This window comes from Crocuta crocuta, unplaced genomic scaffold (assembly GCF_008692635.1).
Source record: "Crocuta crocuta isolate KB4526 unplaced genomic scaffold, BGI_CrCroc_1.0 scaffold56, whole genome shotgun sequence".
Classification (NCBI taxonomy): Eukaryota; Metazoa; Chordata; class Mammalia; order Carnivora; family Hyaenidae; genus Crocuta; species Crocuta crocuta.
In genome coordinates, this window is record NW_027531334.1 from 2773614 (window position 1) to 2795335 (window position 21722).

A 21722-nucleotide genomic window follows, 5' to 3' on the forward strand; every position below is an offset into this window, starting at 1 on the left:
ATCTCTCTTCCCAAAACAAACACCCTACCAAGCTTGAGACTTCTGGCTTCCTGCAGCCACTGAACTGCAAGGAATCTAACCTAGGAGGATACTATGAGTAGGGACTATCTGACCAGCATCAATAGGACCCTCACCTTGAGGCCAGGCTGGAAGGAGATAGGCAGAGAGACATGGGAGAAGAAGAAATCAGAATGCTGTTGAGTCAGAAAGAGAAGGATGGGTTCGGGCCTGAAGAGAAAGCATGGGGAGAGGAGGAGGAACAAGAGCAGAGATGTGGGAAAAGCAGCTAAAATGCTGAGTTCCAAGCCCAGTGCTGAGGGGCTTCATGTACATGATCACTTTTAATCTTCACAATCCAGGGTCGTTACTGTCCCCACTTTACAGATGGAGGGAGAGATTATCAAAATCCTTCTCAATGCTTTATTAGCACATGACGATTTTAGGGGTCATCTCAAACTTTTACTATAGAATTGCTCTTCTGCTAAATGTCAATGTTGGAATGACAGCAAGATCTGCTACTAAGAAACCATGAGGCGGGGGTTCAGATAGGGGCTCTGCCACTTCTCTGCTTGGTAGAGGGTAGCTTTGGGTAAAGTGCTTTATCTCCGGGTCTCAGTTTACGTTCTGTGAAGATGAAAATGTTAACACCTGCTTTTCTGAGCTGCTGTCCTTTAAGACTGAAAGATGTTGCATTTTAACAACTCCAGACACATGTGATACCATTTCTTTGCTTGTTTCTTATATGCGGTCCAAAATTAAGCAATGGCCTGATTTTGCTGCACTACACACATGCATCAGAAGTTCAAAAGATAGTCTTTGGTGAAAACTAAAAGTAGAATAATACAATACAATAAATAAAGAAAGAAAGAAGAAAATACCTCTTTTCTATACAGTGTTTTACAGAACTTCACAATAGCCCTGTGGGACAAGGAATCATGGACAGTGCTATAGTGCTCCCAAGTTCCCGGCAAGACCTGCTTTCTAGCCTCTTCTCCTCCACCCAACACTAGCCCACATTTACATCACTTAAGGTAATAACTGCTCCCCACCACCTCTCCCTCACCCTGTTTATGGCCTCTCTCTGCACTCTCTTGATGATGATAATGATGATAATGATCATAATTTCTCTGTAGTGTCTCTACATGTTCACAGAGAAAAGGGAAAAGATCCTCATCAGACAACAGGTCATTTGGGACAAGAAGTTATGAAGAAGTGTTTATAGAGAGAAAAACATTCTCCTGGTCTCTCTCTCTAACCGCCTCCACTCCCCCCAGGCCCTGAAAGGAGCTCACCTCTGACCTAGTCAGTGAATGAACAAAGCCACAACAAAGCCACCTGCTCTTTTCCACCTACCTGTTTCTAATTATAGCCCATGGCCATCGCCGTATCCACACAAGTAAACAATGAAGGAAAATGGTAGCATAGTGACTGGAGAGGAAGCAGGAGCATCCACTCCCAGACCTTCTGGTGCTCATGTTTGACAAGAGAGTCCATGTATAAGGAATTAATTACAGTCCAGGTAAAAGCATGAACAGGGTATTATAAACAAACCTGTCCCAGGACCTGAATAGCACTTAAAGTAGATCTTAACAGCTTAATGTTCCAGCTCTTAGGACAAAGGAAAAAATGATCCCAGGTAAGTGACCAGTGTGTAAACACAAGCCTTACTACCTAAGGCCAGGACTCCACTCCATCTGAAAGTATCCCCTGAAAGCAATGGAGCCCTGAGAAGAACAGGAAGTATGATGCCAGGAAGTACACCAGAAAGCAAGCACTGCTCAGTGTGCAACATACACAGAACCACAGAAATAGCATCTTCCCCCAATCATCAGGAATGGTCACAGGCTTTGCCTCAGATGCACAGTAAGACCAACAAAGGCATTCCACCGAATGTTTGTGCAAAGAGCAGGTAGTCACCCCTGATGAGAAGTACAGTCCCTGGGGCAGAGTTCAGATCAGTTCAGCAAACCCACGTGGAGCACCCATGAGGTACCACACACTGACAGACGGTGGAGGCAGCCCCCCACCCTTAAAGAACTTGGAACCCAGTCAACTTTCAGCTTTGACAACATCTTTCTATTACACCAAAATTAAAATGCATCATGACCTCAGGGAAAGATCAAAGATCAACCATAGATTTTACTCAATACAGGCAAGGAACCAGACCCACTAATGAAGGCGTCAGGGGACTGACAAAAGAAATGGGTCACACAGCTGAGTATGCACATGCGTGCACACACACATGCATACTCAGGCCTTGCTCAGCATAGAAGGTCAGTCCTCCAATAAGGCCCCTTTCTATCATCCATGCTTATTCCTACTGTAGTCCTAGAAGGTCACAGTACATCAGCTAAGGTAGGAAAGAGGCTTAGAGTTAATAGAGGTCAATGAGGATCTCTTAAGCTTCAGCTTTGTCACTGTCACTTTTCACAGTGCATCATGACTTGTTTATAAGTCTCTCTTCTGACACTTAGTAGGTACTCAGTGAATGTTTGCTAACCTGTAAAGACCTACTTCCAAGGGCTTTTCCAAGTCCAGTGATTTGATTTTTGGAGCTTGGCTCTGATGAAGCCCCAAAGGTACTCTTATTGCAAAGCAGAACTTGCTGGAGTTGGGGAAGATGATGCTTGAGTGTCTGATATCCCTTTCCTATTTCCCACCAGGATCTGGTTTGGGGGTTCACTTTGGTTCTTATTCAGTGGAGAAGGCAAGCATGACACAGATCTTTCCTGTGGTGGCATCCAAGCAAGAGGTGGGTGGGAGTGGGCTTGCCAAGGAGGAGGTGGGGCAGAAAATGTGAAGACAAGTATGCATCCAAGGAAACGCTCTTCAGTTCAAGAGGCAGGTCTTCAGCACCTGCTGTGTGTCAGGCAGTGGTTAGGCTCCCAGGTCTCATCCCCTAGAGTCCTGCACTTTCCCTGTGCAAGTACCGTCCCACTAATTTTGGTCTGCCTGGCTACTAGTACAAAGGCTTCAGGGCTCAGCAATGGTGAGGATATTCACAAGGGCACTGTCAGTGTGTAAAATAGTGCTAGGTATTCAGCAAATACCTGTTGGGTGCACCAATAACCCACCTGAGACACAAAGGTGAAAAAGGTCAAGGCAGAGAAAAGAAAGAACTGTAGTCATCTAGTCAAGGAAGGGGCTTTTCTTCAGTAGGAGAAGCTGGACACTTAGGAAGCTTTGGGGGTTGAAAGGACTTTGATTCACTCTGCTAGATGACATAATCACCACGAACTCCAATTCAGCTGTCACCTACAGTCCTTTTCTATACCCCTTCCTCCTGATGATTAGGCAACCAATGCCACCAGACGCATATCCACACCCTCCATGTGACTCAAATCCAGACTCAGGGTCTGGGACCCAGAACGAATGACAATCAGGCTGCTGCTTCTTGGTCTATCTGATTCCGGGGTTGATTCACCCGAAGGATGGGCAAGACCAGACCCACCCCCAACATACCAGCATGCACACCACGCCCTCATGTGAAGGCTCATGCATGCTGCTGACAGGCAACCTGAGGTGTTCAAATGAACAGCTAAGCCTTGGGGTAAAATGGCCAACCTGCTGAAGTCAGGAAGGGTCAAGAGCTACCACCCTACAGTTGGCATCTGACTGCACGGTGACATGGACAAGGTCTCTCCCAGACTTTCCTGCGCATCGGAAACTCTTACCCTGAACTTAGAAGGAACAACTTTGATGTAGGACATTAAAACCTATCGCACACGGGATGATGAAGAAAAAATACATTAGTAAATAATCTAGAATAATGATGGTACAAAGTGACGGCCACTTATTAAATTTGAATAATTCCCATTAGGATTACTTTTGCCTTAGAAATTCCCCTTAAGAATACTTTTCATTAGTCTGATCCTCATTGCAGATTTATCCCTAGTATTTCACAAAAAAGGCTTATGAATAGGTGATATCTCAGGGGCCAGACACCCCCACTTGCTCTCCAGGCATGTGCATTCACAGCCTCTGAAACAGATGTGTGTGTGCACACGTGTGCTCACACAGCAAACAGCTCTGGTTCCAGCTGGGAAGCATGCTTCAGAACCATGACAGTTTACTTTCTTTCCCATATGACCTCATGCACACCCACTTTCTTCACCACCTCCCTGACCCCCAAATATACACATTTTGTCCGCAGCCCACCCCCACTCTTTCTCAATTACAAAGCTCTTTTAAACCGCCTAGAACGTAAAATAAATACCAATTTGGAAAACTGAAGCAGGCCTCGGTCCATCTGTCTGCCAGTTCCTGCCTTCTGCTGGAAGCCCCCGACCCCGTCTCCTGTCGGTTCTCCCCAGCTTGTGAAGCACAGTGGCCTCGGTGCAGAGCTGGCACACGCAGAGTAAGCAAACGCATGGCGCCGGGCCAGCTGGGTCAGGCACCACTATTTATAGCAGGAGCAGAGCGTGGGGAATTGGAGCAGCCTGGGGAAGGGTCAGGAGCGGCAGGGGTGGGGAGAATTCTAGCCTGCTGTTCCTGGGCGCCAACAGCTGCAAAGAGGACTCCTGCCATGCCCAGGTGCAAGCCATCCCGGTGTGACTAATACCATCACTGCGCAGGCGGGAGGCTGAGCGTTTCTGAGGGCAGAGAGCCTGCATTCTTGCTCATTATCACATCCCCAACATGCACCACAGTGCTTGGCACATAGGAGGAGTGCAATCAGTATTTGCTGATTACGTGAAATGATGAGCTCCTTTCTTCCCGCCTACCCAAGATTATGCCACAGGAAGAGGGAAATAGGTGGAGGAGAGATTACTGAGGAATGCCTAATAGGGCATTTCTAAACACCTACTGGATGTTAAAATGTGATAGAAAAAATAATTTGGGGGGGTGCCTGGATGGCTCAGTCGGTTAAGCATCCGACTTTGGCTCAGGTCATGATTTCACGGTTCATGGGTTCGAGCCCTGCATTGGGCTCTGTGCTGATAGCTCAGAGCCTGGAGCCTGTTTCAGATTCTGTGTCTCCCTCTCTCTGACCCTCCCTGATGCACACTGTCTCCTGTCTCTGTCTCTCTCAAAAATAAATAAACATTAAAAAAAGAATTAAAAGAAAAAAGAAAAAATACTTTAGGGAAATGCTATGTTCAGAAAAACTAATTAGCTTTCTTTACTACAGGCCTTTTCAGAGCCTTTAATATGCTGTTATGCGTCATGAATCACCAAGAGGGGGTTAGAGTATGCACTGAAGTCTGAACTCACTTAACCACAGGCCTGGACTTACATGACCACAGGTCCGGACTTATTTGACCACACTACTCTTTTTTCTCAGAGTACCATTAGTGAGGAGAATTTCATCAAATATACTTTGGGAAACGCTGGCCTAAGAGGTTCCTGGAGAATATCCCAAAAGCAACTTGTAAAACAGCATGATGCCATTTTTGTAATGAAAAAAAAAATGCATTATGATATGTGGTGTGTAGTTATTTGGAGGTCATGAGACACTTAAATGTTAAAATCATTTATGTCTGAAGATAAGGGGATTTGTACTTTTTACATTAAATCCTTCAGAAATATTCAAAGTGGTTAGCTATGTAGTTAGCACTTTTGTAACTCAAAAGACAAACTTGAAAAAAAAATGCTGTCTCCAAATAGTACGTGATCACTGCTACTTTATCTTCCCACAAGCCTGAGGACCTCAACAGCCAACAACCTCTTGGGTCATAGAAAGGCTGCTCTCTGTCTTACTGTCTTATCCAGAGAGATTCCTGTGTCTAACCATCAAGTCCTTTGGCTTGTAAGGAACACTTCCTCTAATTCTAGGATCTGTTGCTTCCACACAATGTTGACAACTGTTATGGGAAAAAATGTAAGCACGCTTAATAGTCTGTTAACTTTCACAAATCTGAAAATGTTTAGTGAATTGCATGAAGTATCCATCAATTAGTTTGCTGAAATTATCATGTTCGGCATATTAACATTTTAAGACTGCCTCTTTCCCTCCTAAATTACTAATTTCCTAATTTAACTGATTTGTAAATGTAATTAAAAGTCATTGAGATGTATTTATTGAATGTAACATACCAGGTGTTGCTGCAACCTGAGATTAAGGCAGATATTTAGAATTAGAAGAAATCATCAATTTTAGTATAAATCAAAGAAAAGTACTTGACCATTTGTTGAGTTACTACGTGTGAGACCAGGTACATGCATTATCTTGTCTAACCTCTAAATAACTATGAAGTAGGCAGGATTGTCATCCCCATTTTACAGATGCAGTGATTGAGGCTTAGAGAGAATAAGCATCTTGCTCAAGTAAAGGCTTCAAAGCCAGGGCTTTTCTGCTTCCTCTGACTATTGGTCTTGATGTCGCTAGTCACTTCAAGCAGATAGACAATGAACCATTTTCCAGAGAAGGAATTGAGAAAGGCTGGAAAAAAACAAAGTCATTCTGAATGGGAGTCACGCACTAGCTACCATGTTTTAGGAGGGAGTGGTTTGGCAGGTCCCATAGTGCATGCTGCATCCACCTCTTCCTGAAGATGCAGCATCCCCAACCCCATTCAGAACCAGTCCTGAGGTCTGAGTGCCTAAATCTCATCCAAAAGTTGGCAGCAGTGTTTGGGGTCTGGATCCAAGTTCTATGCACCAGCATGCAGCAAGAGACAATAAAATTCTTCCACTTCTTAATCTGGCCTCTCTCATCTTCCTTCTGTTCTCACACAAGCATTAGAGTAAAAGTTGCCAACTCTGGCTGCACAGAAGAATCATCTGGGGACACTGAAACACACCAATGCCTGGGCAGCACCTCAGACAAATCAATACAAGGCCCACTCTGGAGGCGGGGCCAGGGCATCAGTATCTGAAAACTCCTTCCTGGAAACTATAATGGGCAGCCGAGCTGGGGAACCACTGGGTGTTTCTGCCGTGGTTTGGGGGGCCATTTTGATAAAGAATGTCTATCAGAAATGCCTTGGTTACGTTGGATGCCATCGTTGGAACTGAGCATTTTGTATAAAAATGTTCCCTACTAGATTAAAGAAATTCTTGTAATTTTTAAAGCTAATTCCTTTCTCAGTTCCAAAAAGTGAGTCTCTTCATACATTTTTAGGAATAAAACATTTTTTCTTGGGGGTCAAGAGAGCCTCCACGGTAGAAAATGAGATTCAAACAGATCCCTGGGCCACAGCAACCCTTGCTAGACTGGGGCCATCACCACTACTTCCGGGGTATGGGGGGTTGGCGGACGACAGGAAGTTTTTCAAGCACAAGCGCATTTTAGTGCTTGCACATTGGAACCGGACATGGCAGCAATGACTCCCTTCACAAAGGCAGAACAGTCTCCAGGGGCTCCCACACCACCAGGAGGTGGGACAGGCATTGACCATCCAGGGCTCCCACATCCACCTAACACCATACTGGCCCAGAGGGCTCTGGCTCCACTGGAAATGTTTTGTTGACATCCCAAAGGGTTAACAGCTTAGCCTCTAGCTGCCAGCCTTCCCCAAGGATGATTTTCAGTTTGGTCCCTACCAGAGGAGGAGAGAGCTCNCCACCCCACCCCTCCCCCTCCACGGCCCACCCACTCCAGGAATGAAGCTGCCGCTGCCCAACATATACCCAGACTGGTTTCATCTCCTTCCAAATCCATTTTGTGTCTTAACTTCTGCCAAGAGTAAAAATTAAAACACTAACACACACATCATGCATGCATGGGAGGGGAGGACAGGGCTGGGAGCTTAAACTGAAAAAGACCAGGCAGGGAGTGGGGCGGGGCAGGTCACTGATGAAAGTCAGGGCCTGGAGACTTTCTCTGGGGTCTGTGGGCCTTGGGCCACCCTGCCGGAGGGGCCCTGCTGGCTACACGCAGGGTCGGATCTGAGGGGGAAGTGTTTGCAGCATCTGCCCTCACGTTCCTCCAACACTCCATTTCCTATCTGCTGACGTCCCCAGCCCTGCCCAGAGGGGCACAGAGCTGCAGAGCTGCCCAGCGCTGCAAAGGCTGGAAGTGGACTCCATTCCCCACACCCGAAGGAGCCTCGTTCCTTGCCAACGCCCCAGTGAATAACATAGCACTTGGGCTGACACGCAGGCCTTGTGGTGCAGGCAGCTTGTGGGCTGTTTGTGGCCACCCAGAGAATGGGGTCTGGGGCTGGAGGCCTCCATTCCCAGAGCCTGCTCCACCACACCCACAGCCTGCAGGCTCCACAATCTGGGGGCCAGGCAGAGAGAAGCCTCAGTCCAGCTCTCTCCTGCTCTCTCTTGTTGCTGCATTCCTCTTTCCCTCTTCCCAGGCTATAGCAGGAGCCCCTTCACTCTAGAATGATGGTGTCTAACCCACCACACACTCAGGATCTCCCAGAGTTCAGATTATCATCCCTTACCCAACTCTGAATCCCACCATCTGACCACTTTGGGTGAAGTGCTCCCCAAATGGTGAGCTAAGCACTCACTTGACTTGAACCCACCCCGTCTCACGGAATGACTTGCCTTAAAGCCAATCAGTGCTTATTGAGCACCCATTCAATACCAGGTCCTCAGAATCCAAAGATAAAGTTCAAGCTCTCTCTAAGAGCTCAGCATCTGGTAGGAAGCCATGCAGAAACATCTCAGAGCACCATGGAACAACTGGTAATCATACTCGATTGCCCCAGGCTGGCGTTCCTGCCTTTCCATGTAGGAAAGGGTGGGGAGACTGGATCACACACATCTTCTTGAAAGAGCAATCTGTGGTACCCATCTTTGTCCCATCTGGCACCCAGGATAGTCATGAAAGCAAACTAATATTAAAAAAGAAAACAACAACTCTTTGTCCTCATAACTGTGATGATCTAGATGATGGGTAGATGGGGTTCATGATACTATTCTTTCTGCTTTTGTGTGTTTGAGTTTGGTTTTTTTTTTGAGTTTTAAATAAACAAATAATAATGAAACTTGGTTTTGTTTTTTTTTTTTGGAAGGATAACTAGAACTTCTCAAACCTTCTCAATCCCACACTAACTTCCAGGAAACCCCACTACCACCACCCAGCCACTAACCTCCCAATGTCTTCTTGGTCTAGCCAAACGGCATTTTCAAAAGCAAGTTTCGGTGAGAGCCCAGGTTCTGGTGGGGGAGGGTTGTTCTTTTTGACCTTGAAAGTCTCCACTGTACTGGGCCAGAGAGGCAGCCCCACGCCCGAAAAGGGACCACTGGCTACAGCCACAGGAGATCTGCAAGCCCATCTCCCTAGCTCTCTGGTGCAGAACCCAGAGCTCACTGATCGTCTTCCCTTCACACCCTGACGCCTTGTCTCCTTTCTGGGGTTTCCTGTCCAGAATGTGCCCTCTCCAGCAACATGTCCCCTACTTCTCTGGCTGCAGAACTAACCAAGTGCAGAGGCCTCAAGGTCCAGGTGAAAGACCATCAAGAAAACTGGCTTGAACTTCTGAATCTATCACTTTTCTTTGGGCCTCCATTTCTTTCTCTACTATAAAATCCCCAAACATATCATAATTGACAAAACTCTTCTAAATAGCCAAATGCTCCAAGAATATTGGCTCTTGGGTAAGAATTCCAAATTGGCAGTTTATCAAAAGCCAAAGTAATGATGATGAGGAGGAGGGGGGGAGGAGGAGGTGAGGAGGGGGGAGGAGGAGGTCGAGGAGGATAATGGGAAGCATCTAGCACCTACTCAGACCTAGCACTTTTCTAATGAATGAGAATAATACAATTCAATGTGAAATGACCTCTTGTTTGGATTTCAGAGATATTCATACTCTAGATTAGAAGTGTCTTGTGGGCAGCAGGCTCAGTGCTCAATAATTTGTTGACTGATCAATTGAAACTCAGGCCACCACTTGACTTGTTTTGGGCCTACCTGGAAAGTGCCTGAAGAAGCACAAATAGCACTGTTCTCAAGCAGGCTTACTGCTGGCTATGAAATGAAACCTTAAGTGACTGAAGAGAGGCAGTCTGTGGGCATCTGAGTTTCAAAGGGTGGAATGCTTCACACTAGGGAGACAGGTCAGGACCTCCATCCTTGGGCAGTGAAACACACCCCATCTTGTCTGAGATGCAAAGACACAAGGTCTCACTGCCTTTCCCCCATGCAGACAAAGGATGCTGGGACTGGCATTTTTGTTAATTTCCAGTGTGGGGGAAAATTAGTTCTGCCTGCTTAGGATTCCAGCTCAATTTGGCATGCTATTGCTCTATACTTTCTGACTGTGAAAGCACACAGTGAATAAGGAGCCTCCCTGTTCCACCACCACGGAGGCTGGCTTTTTCTAAAGAGGGGAGTGGACTGCCAGTGGGTAAAATTGGAACCCTACCCTGGTTTCTGCATATTTATTCTGGAAAGTACTAGAGAAGACCCAGACTGCACCAGAGACCTCCTTCCACCAACACTCGCTGAAGCTCCCCAAATTGAGCAAGGCCCATGCTGTGCCTCCCTGAGCACCCATACTAACAGGCAACCACATCTTGGGAGGTCCTGGCATGATCCCTGCCGTGCAGAATGCCATTCCTTATCCTAAAGGTGATTTTAAAAAAATGCATTGTAGGGGTACCTGTGTGGCTCAGCAGGGTAAGCGTCTGTCTCTTGATTTTGGCCCATGATCTCACGATTTGTGAGATCAAGCCCCACGTTGGGCTCTGCACTGACAGCATGGAGCCTGCTTGGGATTCTCTGTCTCCTTTTCTCTCTGCCCCTCCCCTGCTCACACACTCTCTAAATAAATAAATAAGCTTTAAATGCATTGCATTTATAAATTTATATTTTAGTCAATATAAAGGCTATGAAATCAACCTTCCTGAGATTTCCTCCACACACAAATCAGTAGGAAGAACCACCCCCCCCCCCAACCCAAATGCTTTAGCAGATCAGATATTTATGTGTTGGTTCAGGAAAAGTGTCCCTGCTCTTAGACATGCTCTACTTAGCAGGTACCTACAGAAGCTGGCCTAGGAATATTTGTCAGGACTCTCACTGTACCTCCCGTAGTGACAGAATGTTTGGAGAAAAGCGGGGGTGAAGGCTGGCTGTGGTAACGAATATGGGGCCCGTGCTAATGTGCCTCAGCAGCTCTCTATCGTCTGCCTCTTTGGGCAAACTGAGGCAAGGGCCAAGGCTTCCCCTGTGTTGATGGTCAGTAATCACTGTTCCAGCCTCCTAGGCTCTGGAATTAGATCCAGGAAGGAAGACAAAAGGCCAGGAGGCTCCACCCTGAATCCATAATTAACAACAAAGTCAAGGACAATTTGCCTGTAGAGAGTGTCCTACACTCCATTGCAATTGTGCTCACAATCTTAGTGGCAAACATCGGACAGGTACCATTAGTCTCGACTTGCACTGGGGACAGCTAGGCAGAGCCAATGTATGGCAAGGTGGGGCTCTTTAGCGAGTCACTGATCAGGATATAGACTGGAAGGTGGTGGACCCGGTGAAGAAGGAGGGGGAATGGACATGGACCATCAGCATGGAATTTCCATAGTCCGAAAGCTGACCTTCCAAGGGAGCCAGAGTCTTCTTCCTGCTTCATTGTGAACTCTGACACACCTGGCTGGAGCCCTTCAGAGTGAGAGAGCACTAGCTGACCTCAGCTCTGTGTTTATTCCAGACAGGAAGCAATGAAACCTGGGGTCTAAACTTCAGTTCCTGTTCCCCAGGGTTGTAACTCTCCCCTTTCCTCAGTCCCTGAAACTTCTCTGCCAGGTTCAACCAGATAACCCAGAGGACCCCACTCACATGTACTTCCCTTCCCCTAGTTGGGGCCCTGGTTTGAGTGGGGCTTCAGGGGCTCCCTCCTTCTGCTTCCATTATAATATCTATCATCACCACTTACTCCCCAGACAGCCCTCCTGTCTGGAGTGACTGGTAAGTGCAGGGAATACTGAGGTTCCTGCCTCCAGCTCGCAAGGAATCCTGGCTTGCAAGGCTGACTCAGGAGAGAAACCCCTCTGGGCAGGGAAAATGTTCTCAGTCTCTCTGCTCCCTATCCATCTTCCTCCCAGATGACCACAAAACAGGCCCCAGTGCTCACTCTCAGGGCTCAGCACAGACACCGCCGGGTCCTGGGCAGGGCTGACGGCTACGACTGCAGAGGCTGGGGGACGTGTGCCCGGTTGGCGGGCCAGCGGATGTGGGTGTGAAGGAGTGCTGCCTTCCCCGGGGGAAGCTCACTTCCCCACCCTCCTACTCGGCTCCAGAGCAAGTAAAACAAACTACCGAGGAGGAAGGCAAACAGCCCCATGTGCTCCTCCTGTCTCTATTTAGGAATGGGACGGGAAGGTCTGCACAGCTGATACTTCCAGATGTGGAGTCCAAACACAGGCAGCCCCTGACAGTTTACTAGCCCGAGCTAAACTCCGGTAGCACCAGGGCCAGGCGTGTTCACTGGGAGATGATGAAGGAATAGGACTTGTGGGCTCTGGCCAGGGGGGTATCAGCACAGGGCTTTGGAATTCTCCTCTGCCAACCCCTTTTACTTCAGACAGATGGATGGATGTGGGGGAGGGGGAGGGGACAGAGGCCATGATTAAAACTGGAGGAGTTTGCCAAGTAAAAGCAGCCAACCTGGAAACACTATGTGTACTGTGTGATTTCAACTATAAGACAATCCAGAAAATACAAGACGATGAAAACAGTAAAAAGGAGCAACGGTGGCCAGGGACTGGTGAATGGAAGGACGGAGGGGCTGATACGTGGAGCACAGCAGACTTTTAGGAAGTGAGCCTTGTATTCTGTAGGATACTGTAATGGTGAATAGTTGGTCATGATGCATTTGCCAAAACCTATACAACATAGAATATAGTCAATGTAAACCAGGAGTTTTAGTTAATAATAATGTATCTATATTGACTTATCAACTGTACAATTGTAACAAATGTGTTGCACCAACATCTGATGTCAATAATATGAGAAACTGTTCTGGGGGTGAGGACGATGTGGCAACTCTATATTTTTCACTTAATTTTTTTTGTAAACCTAAAATTGCTTTGTAAAAAGCCATTAATTTTTAAGAGTTGAAAAATCAAGAGGCGCCTGGGTGGCCCAGTCAGTTAAGCGACTGACTTCAGCTCAGGTCACGATCTCACGACCTGTGGGTTCAAGCTCCACATCAGGCTCTGTGCTGACAGCGCAGAGCCTGGAGCCTGTTTCAGATTCTCTCTCTCTCTCTCTCTCTCTCTCTCTCTCTCTCTCCCTTCCCCTCCCCCGCTCCCCCTGCCTCTCTCTCTCTCTCTCTCTCTCTCTCTGCCCCTCCCCCGCTCACACTCTGTCTCTCTCTCAAAAATAAACATTAAAAAATGTTTACAAAAAATTAAAAACCAGAGGAGGAAGCTCAAGCCTTCAGGAACCTAAGATACTGTAGATGTTGGGTCCGGAAGCCTGATAGTGTAATTTCTCAGGCATAAGATCCCACAAGACCTTCTGGGATCTTTATCCCTATTTTTATTCCTCCTCAAGATTCCCAATCTAGGAGCAAGTCAGAAATGACTGAGATGCAATTTGAAGTCGGATTGATCTCCCTCTGGGCAGACCTCCGAATCATGCTGTCTCTTGTACATGGCTGTCAGCTCTCCTGCAGCAGAGGTTATCTCTGTGGCCTGAGTGCCGCGCACAGGGCCTGACAGCCACCGTCCCTCATGTGGGTAGGGACCAGAGCTATTCTCGAATTCATCACATGCTCCTCGGGTCCCTGGCTTGCGTTTCCAAACCCAATTCAGCAGAGCTCCAATTCAACTCAGGTCCCTGTGCTACAGGAAGGGAGAGTAAAATGGATTGTCCAGCACACTTAGGAAATCCCAGGTGAACAACTAGATGGTCGGACTCTTGGTGGGGTGAGAGAATGTGCTGGGTTTCTCCGCATCTCCTAGCCAGGCTCAGCACACTCTTCTGAAGTGAGTGATGGGGAAGGGCAGAGGACGCACCCATTCTTTTGCTCCCCTTACAGCTGGCATGCCTGGCCCACCCATGGACCGTCCTGCAGCCCATTGCCTTGAGAAAGAAAGACGAATGGGGCTACTTCTGCCGTGGCCTAGCACACAGCTCCCTGGCATTTCTGAAACAGACACTCAAATATTATTAGAATTCTCTCCACCATTCTCCCACATGCTCCCCTATACATATATCCAGAGTGTATTTTTCTTACATAAATCCATATGTAATTATCTAATTTTAAAACTCATATTACACTCCTTTCTTTTTTTTTTTACTTCCAAAGATGTTTATTCTCANCCCGATTCCATGCCAGGCACTGGAAGGACAGTGGGGAAAAAGAGTCCCTGGCCTCATGGATCCTTCATTCTGGAGGGAAAGCAGGCAGTAAGCAAATGAACAAATGGATACCTGTCAGGAGGTGGTCCCTTGGAGGGAAGATAAATGAGGCTGAAGGGAGAGGGAATGATGAGTTAATAAAGGGCAGCTAGGTTCGGGTTGGTGGCAGAAGGCAAAGCGAGTTGCTCAGCTAGCTGCAGCTGCAGCGGCAGCAAGGAGGGGGTGGGGGTGGGCTGGGGAAGGTGAGGGCAGAGATGCAAGGGGGTGGGGCTGAGGGCACTGAGGCTTTAGTTTTCTCTGAATTAAACAGGACTCCCTGGGGAGATCTGAGCAGGGAAGTGACCTCCCCTGGCTGCTCAGCCGGAAGCTGAGCCTGTGGACCAGACTAAGGGGCAGCGAGGTCAGGGGAGTGGGGGCGGAAGCAGGGAAAACCCTGAGGAAGCTGCTGTAACAGCCCGGGTGAGAAGCGATGGAAGAGCAGACCCGGGTGGTGACAAGCTGCAGGATTCTGGGTACATTTTAAAGGTAAAGCCAATATTATTTGCCAATTTGAAGTGGAGTGTGAGAGAAAGGACAGAGTCAAAGATGACTCCACGGTTTTGGGCCTCTGGGAAGAACTGGGAAGAAGCAGAGGAGGTGGCTGGGTGGGAGTTCTCTTCCTACTGACCGGGTCTGAGGACTGGTACCTAAGGGGGCACCAGGGCAGGACCTTCCCCACTGTGGGCTCCTCTGCCCCGTCTTCTCATAGCTGTATCTCTGCAGAGCCTTCAGCAGCAGCGGGCCTTCCCTCAGTGCAGCCCTCCACCTACTCACCCCTTCTAGCTGCCCAGTCCCTCAGTAACCCCTACTTTCCACTGCTCCTCTCTCCTCTCCTTTCCCTTCCTCCTAACAGCCGCCTTCTACTGAATGTTCACAATGCATTTAATATGCATTACATGCCATTTCTTGCTTCTTTTTTTTACAACAACCTTAAGAGATTGGGCTTTCAGGGTCTAGGTAATTAGCCCAGGGTCATACACCTATCGATTGGCGAGGTCAGGGTTCAAACCCAGGCCCATCTGGTTCCAAGGCCCGCATTTAACCAGGATGCCACACAATCTCCAACCTGGAAGTGGCCCCTGAAATGCCACTCCCTCCGGAACAACCTTCTAATAAGGTTCACTCCAGACCCTGTCCTCTCTGAGCAGATGCCCCAGACACCCCCTAGATTCCTTTGTCGTTCCTCTCTCAGGAAGAATGGTAACTAGGATTCTCATCCCTGGCCATGACATCTTTTTCTCTCGACTCCCGCCAGATCCGGAGACCCCCTCATTGCCTCTTGCGACAAGAGGGGAAAAGACAGCTTGTCCAGAGATGGGGAAGGGTTTCTGGTAATAGGATGAATCGCCTCTAGTCCAGGCTCTTGCCCTCGGAAAACAGAAACCCAACCCCAGAAGCAGATGCAACCCACAGGCCCACACTCCGACCTCTGGCCAGTTCCTAGCGTGTCTTATCTCCTAACTCATCCTGGGAGAGCACAGATGCCAGAGGACTTGGGCTTTTGATGTGAGCAGAAACATTCTCAATCCCAAGCGGTCTCTTGGGCTATCTCTCTGCATCCTAATAGTGCTCTAGAAGGCAGCTTTGTGGGGACAGAGAAGAAAAGGTTCATTCTCTGACTCCTCTCAGTTACTCAACTAGTTGGTCACATAATTCTTTCTTTCTTTTATTTTCATTTATTTTTTTAAATGTTTTATTCATTTTTGAGATAGAGACAGCGTGAGCAGGGGAGGGTCAGAGAGAGAGGGAGACACAGAATCTGAAACAGGCTCCAGGCTCTGAGCTATTCCTCAGCACAGAGCCCGATGTGGGGCTTGAACCCACGAACCGTGAGATAATGACCTGAGCTGAAGTCGGACGCTTAACCGACTGAGCCACCCAGGTGCCCCTGTTTCTTTCTTTTAAAAAAAAGTTTATTTATTTTGAGAGAGGGAGTGAGCAGTGAGGAGGGGAGGGGCAGAGAGAGGGGGAGAGAGAAAATCCCAAGCAGACTCTGTGCTCTCAGCACGGAGCCCAACATGGTGCTCGATCTCATGAACTGTGAGCTCATGACCTGAGCGGATATCAAAAGTCGGGTGCCCAACTGACTGAGCCACCCAGGTATCCTGCATAATTGTTCCTTAAACCCAAGTGTGCTGTGTCATTCCTCCTCCCCCTACCCCTACCCCACCAATGCAAAGCAGACTCCCCCCCCCTTCACCCCCAGCTTCAGGCTATCCACATTTGTTAAAGAAAACCAGGGAACTGAGAGTGGCTGTGAGTCCTCCACAGCCAAATCTCCACCACACCCCTCAGCCAGTAGGGAGAGGGCTGTTGTGCTCTCCGGCAGGTAACTGCCTGTAGAATTCTTTCTGCTGGCTGTCCTGTGAGTGTTTGCCTGGAAGGTACCATCTCTGTCAGTTACCTGTCTGTCAAAACTGCTACCTCCTTCCCCAGGCTATTTTTCTGTACAAGCTGCCACTTCTCCTGACCAGTGAAAGTGTCTGCTGGGCCAAGCACCTTCTCCCCCTCTCCCCACTGAGGGCACAGAGGACCTGCTTGATCAGACTTGCAGAAACCCGGGGAGCAAGTGCATTCAGCCGGCATCTACAACGGACATGGAGCCTCAGACAGCCAGTTCACATATGTCCGGTGTGGGGCTGGGGGGAAGGGGTGAGGGAGAGGGAGGAAACACGTTCTGCGATGAGACCCAAGTGGAGGCGGCTTTCAGAACTGCCTGCCAAGTCTGCCAGGAGCTGTGCGACAGAGCCTGGCTGCCCTCGCACTGCCACTGCGCTGCGGGGCCAGTGGAAGCCTTCTAGTTGTGGTCCCAGGTTTCAGTTCGCGTCTCTTAAGGCAAGTCTCCTAAAGGCCCGCCCCTGGCACCTGCCCCCCCCACCTTCCACTTTGTTGGTTGCAAAAGAAACAGCCCCAAGTGATGGGGGCCCTGCTTAGCGGGAGAGATTGTCTGGGCATTTTCTTTAACTGCAAAGGCTGAGTTTTGGAGTCAGCAGTCTTGCAATGAAATCTTGGCTCTGCCACTTAACAGCTGTGAGGGCAGAACAAGTCACCGCAATTCTTCAAACTCTGGACCCTTGTCTGCAGAACAGGATCACACCGCCCATCTCCACAGGACAGGGGAGAGGTGGGGTGCAGGGAGAACGCCTGTGGGCCTCAGCACAGGGCCCGGCGCACAGTGCCCACTCAACTGCAGCTATCATTCTCCCATCTGCAGAAGGACAGAAGAGGCGGGGGGAGGGNGCTGATTCCCTGAGTGACGAGGTGAGAAGAGTGATTCTCACCTCCCATGATAAAGGGTACCTGTGGCCTGCATGTGCTCACCGTCTTGAGGGAGGCTCGCCGCATGAACGCGAGGCTCCGTCCATCAAATCGGGGAACAAAAATGACCTCTTTCACAACACCGCCCTCAGCAACCTGTTCCATTTCTTCTCACCAGTGCTCAAGACTTTTGTGGTGTTTCAATGAGAGAGGATTGGTTGCCAACCTTCTTGTTCCCCGTTGGGCAGGAGAGCCGAGCTCCCCCACCCCTCCCCTCTCCCATTGTCAGAGACCACCCAGTGCTGCTGGCTGGCAAGCTGCCACGGTCCAGACAGGCCAGAGCTGGGCCTAACCACCTGGCCTCCGTCTCTGTCTCCACAACCCAAGGCCCTGGAATGAAAAGCACCTGACCGCAAGGCTGTCACCTGAAGCTGACGTGGCCTTCATGATGGCAGACCACAGTGGTGTCAGGGGAGGCTGCAGGTGAAGGCTTGGAAGGCCTGTATGTTAGAAGAGTCATTAGAATCTAACGCTTGGCTCTAACACAGTAGATTTTTATGTAACTTGTTCACTACAAAACATCCATTCATAATGACAGAGGTAAACAGCCACAAATTTCCATTGCTTTCTGTGCTCTCACTGTGCTGACTGAGGCATTATGAAATCGCCCTCATGTGGACACAGGTACATAAAAAGGAAAAGCTGCCACAACACCGCTGTGGGCTGACAGTCTTTAGAGAGCAGGGAGAGTCAAGTAGCAGGGATGATCTGTGAAATAATAAAGAGCAGCCTCTACTTTCATAGAAAAGTAATAAACCCAGAACCCCCCAATTTTCCTCTCCAATTAACTGTGACCCATACCTAATAAACCTGCTGTGACTGTAATGTTAGGTAAACTTAGACTAGTAAAGGCACTTGGCTGGGACTACTCTGGAAAAATCCTGGCAGGGCCCGGGAAGGTGGGGGAGGGTTCTGTTCAAGAGTTCAATTCCAGCCCTGCCTGGGGGGACTTCCAAGGTCAGCCACCTCCACAGGCCTTCTTCCTCTTACCTGGAGCTCCCATCCATATGATCGTTGCCTCTCAGCAATCAAGGAGGTTTTTATTTGCCCCTAAAATAAACACTTCCTTACTGACTACTATGGGAGTGACTTCAGAGTTAGCAAACCTAGTGCAGACAGCAGAACACAGGGCAAATGAAATTCAAAGGTAAAAAGCTGAATTCAGGCATGTGTTTCTAAAGTTCTCAGCTGAAATCTGACATAGATGAGAAAGAAAAGAAAATCACACATTTCTCCTCTTTCCCCTGAAAGCTATTTAGTAACTGGTTTTACAAACTGGTCTAAGACTCAGATTTCTGAGATTCTGTATTCAACGCAGAACTGCCCATTCTTAACTTTCCTAAAACTAACAAAACTACTCTGAACTTGCAATCTCCTGGTCAAGACTACTTCGGTCTACCATCTGCTGAGGAAAAGCAAGTTTTCAGGGAGAAAGTACTGAACAGCACCTACAGGCAGAGGTCACAGAACAGTTCCGAACCGCCAGTCCCATCTCTGCCTTTAAGACTTCATCTGAGATGTTGAGTCTCCTCCCTCAAAAAGTCTTTCTTAATTGACCCTGTGCAAGTACTTTAACACTAGTTTGCACTGCAGTGTTGCCTTCCCGTCAGTGATGGAATTCTGGACAGCGTGGGCTCTGGTATCAATCCTAGGCACACAGCAAGTACCCAATAAAAGCTTGTTGAAAGCATGAAAGCTCCAGCCTCCACACACATCATCACCCTCATCTTGTCCAACGCTGTCCAAAGTCATTTCAGAGAATAAGCATTCCTCTGCCATGCTTTCTGCTGTTCAGCTCCTTTTGAGTTATTTTTTTATTCAGCCCCACTTACCCTGGCCATATTATGTGCTTTCCTGCTACTTACCAGGAGGACTAGTTGAGACTTTCCTCAACATCTTCTCTGGCAACCAAATGAGGTTGACTGTGTATTATTGGCTCTGATCTTTCTCTTATGATTTCCTCTTACTGCCCAATAATCCTACCCCAAACATCAAAGAGCTTCTTTGAAGATAAGGCCAAATTCACCATTAGGAAAGGAGAAATTATTTCCTAACTTTATTTCAAAAGTTGGGATGACACAGAATCCCTCCGGGTTTTGTGAGAGAAACACTGCCCAGGACAGCAGATCACAAGGCATTCGCTGTAATACCGCTGACAGAGGCATAAACAGAGGGCTCTCCTCACCCGAACCGAAGCAGGACTTTTCCACAGGAGCCTCAGACTCCAAATTCCATAGTAAATGGTTTGTGTCCAACATGTTGAACAGAGGTGCCTCCAGGTAAGGGAGATTCACACAGCCACCTCAAGGGAAAGAGGTCCCCATAGGTTCTGACTGCAAAAGTGTCTGAAATGAACTAGAACTGATCTGTTTGGTCCAGATTCCACTCAGAGCCAGACTCTTCTAATACTGAAGGGTGAGAAATACTCTATCCTCAAGTGGCAACACAAAACATGAAAAAATATGACCCAATAGGCCTGAGGTATTAGAGCATGGACAGAAAACCTCACCTGCTCCTTTTACTTCATGGCTGCTACCCTCAGATGGTGTGAGTGTTGACAAGACTTCACGGGTCATGGGTTCCAGGAAGTTCGTGCTGGGACTGGGGAAAAAGAGAAGTGTCTTATCTTTTGAACAACAAAACAAACAGTTCTGAAGTACTGGCTTTTCGTAAGGTGCGGTGCTGTAAACCATAGTAATTCCTTATTAATCCATTTTCTAAATAAGGAGACAGAAAAAGCAGTTTTTCTAAGATCCTAGTCTTCCTTAAATCTCCAGTTACCTGGCCCCTGGTAGAAATAAAATGAACAATGGATTAAAGGATAATGATCACACTGAAGAGAGTCTGATTGCATAAAACCATTACCTTTGCAGCCAGCAGCCCATTGTCATCAATATTCTTCAAGTATCTCTCAAGAACACATTATTAGAAGGTCTCATGCAAAGGGAGGTGGGCTTATAAGAAAGGGGTTTGGGTGTTAAGGCAGCAAACAAGGAATGAACCCAGCAAAAAAATCAATGGTCAGCTACTAGATAGGGCTGGAGCAGAAGGCTCCTACTAAGGTAATAGTATCGTGAGGTGGGACAGGGCCACATGTGTGCGGGCTAAGAAATCTGGATAGTAGACTTAGCCGGCTTTTAAGCTGGATGGGGACTTGTTTATGGGACTGAAGGAGGACGGGTGGTGTGACAGGTAGCCAGCGGGGAGTCCAGCCACGTGTCAGCGACAATTGTCAAGGGCATGAAGAAGCATGGTGGTGGCAGGCATGGAAAAGATGCTACAGAGGGGCAAGCCTGGAGAGGGAGGCTAACACAGTGGCAGGGTAAATGCAGGGATCAGTTAGCTGGTTCAGGGGTTTGCGTCAGTGTGAACGGAGTCGACAGGAAGAGCCAGGGCTCCCACCCAAGTTTCCTAATCCTCAGGGCAGCGCCGCTTGAGATGGATCCTCTAAACCCTACTTCCTGCCCTCCTCCTCCCCTTCTCTACCCATTACCCACCCTGAGGGCTCCAAGGAGGCAAAAGCCCTATTTAGAGAGACTTTCTGTAAACACGGATTTCTAGATGAAAAACACCCTCTTCCATCCCACCTCCCTCAGCCCCCGATATTTGATTCGGCCTCATAAATGATGAAAATACTACATGTAAAGGCTTCCTGTGGGAGCACTCTGAGGATTTAGGATGTTCCCACCAATAGAGAACTGGGATGGATGTATCTGTCTGCATCTTTGGACAAAAATCTCTAGATGCTTCACCGTTGACCACAAAGAAGTCTACACTTTTATCACAACCATGTGAAAAGTATGTATGTACATGGATGAAAATCGAGTTGTGTTATGGTATAGGAATGTGGGTCATTAAAAAAAAACACATTTCAAACTATTAGTGGATGCTTGTGCAGTAAATAAAAATTGAGGGGCGTGGGGAAGATTTAGTTTGGAGAAACACCCTTTTGACTTATTCTCCTGGGCCAAGAAATCTCCCAGCCCAGGGTCTGATATACTAGCAATGTTTGCTGAACTGAAGTATGGAAATGACAAGAAGTTCTAGATGATAAAGTAAAAAGATTTTTTTACCGTAACAAATCACTTTCTTTCCTCTGCCTCCCCAATTTCCATTCCCTTCCCCTTTCTCTTATTTCCCCAGAAAGCAGACTCCA

General features: G+C 48.0%; 1 protein-coding gene across 2 annotated transcripts in view; it reads right to left on the reverse strand.

Moving 5' to 3' along the window:
- BOC (BOC cell adhesion associated, oncogene regulated) overlaps positions 1-20163 on the reverse strand; it is a 69446-nt gene extending 49283 nt beyond the window's left edge. For both annotated transcript variants that reach the window (XM_077771845.1, XM_077771844.1), the window contains exon 1: positions 20076-20163. The gene's annotated coding sequence lies outside the window, so the exon portion shown is untranslated. The remainder of the gene's footprint in view (positions 1-20075) is intronic.
- Positions 20164-21722: the final 1559 nt, after the last annotated feature.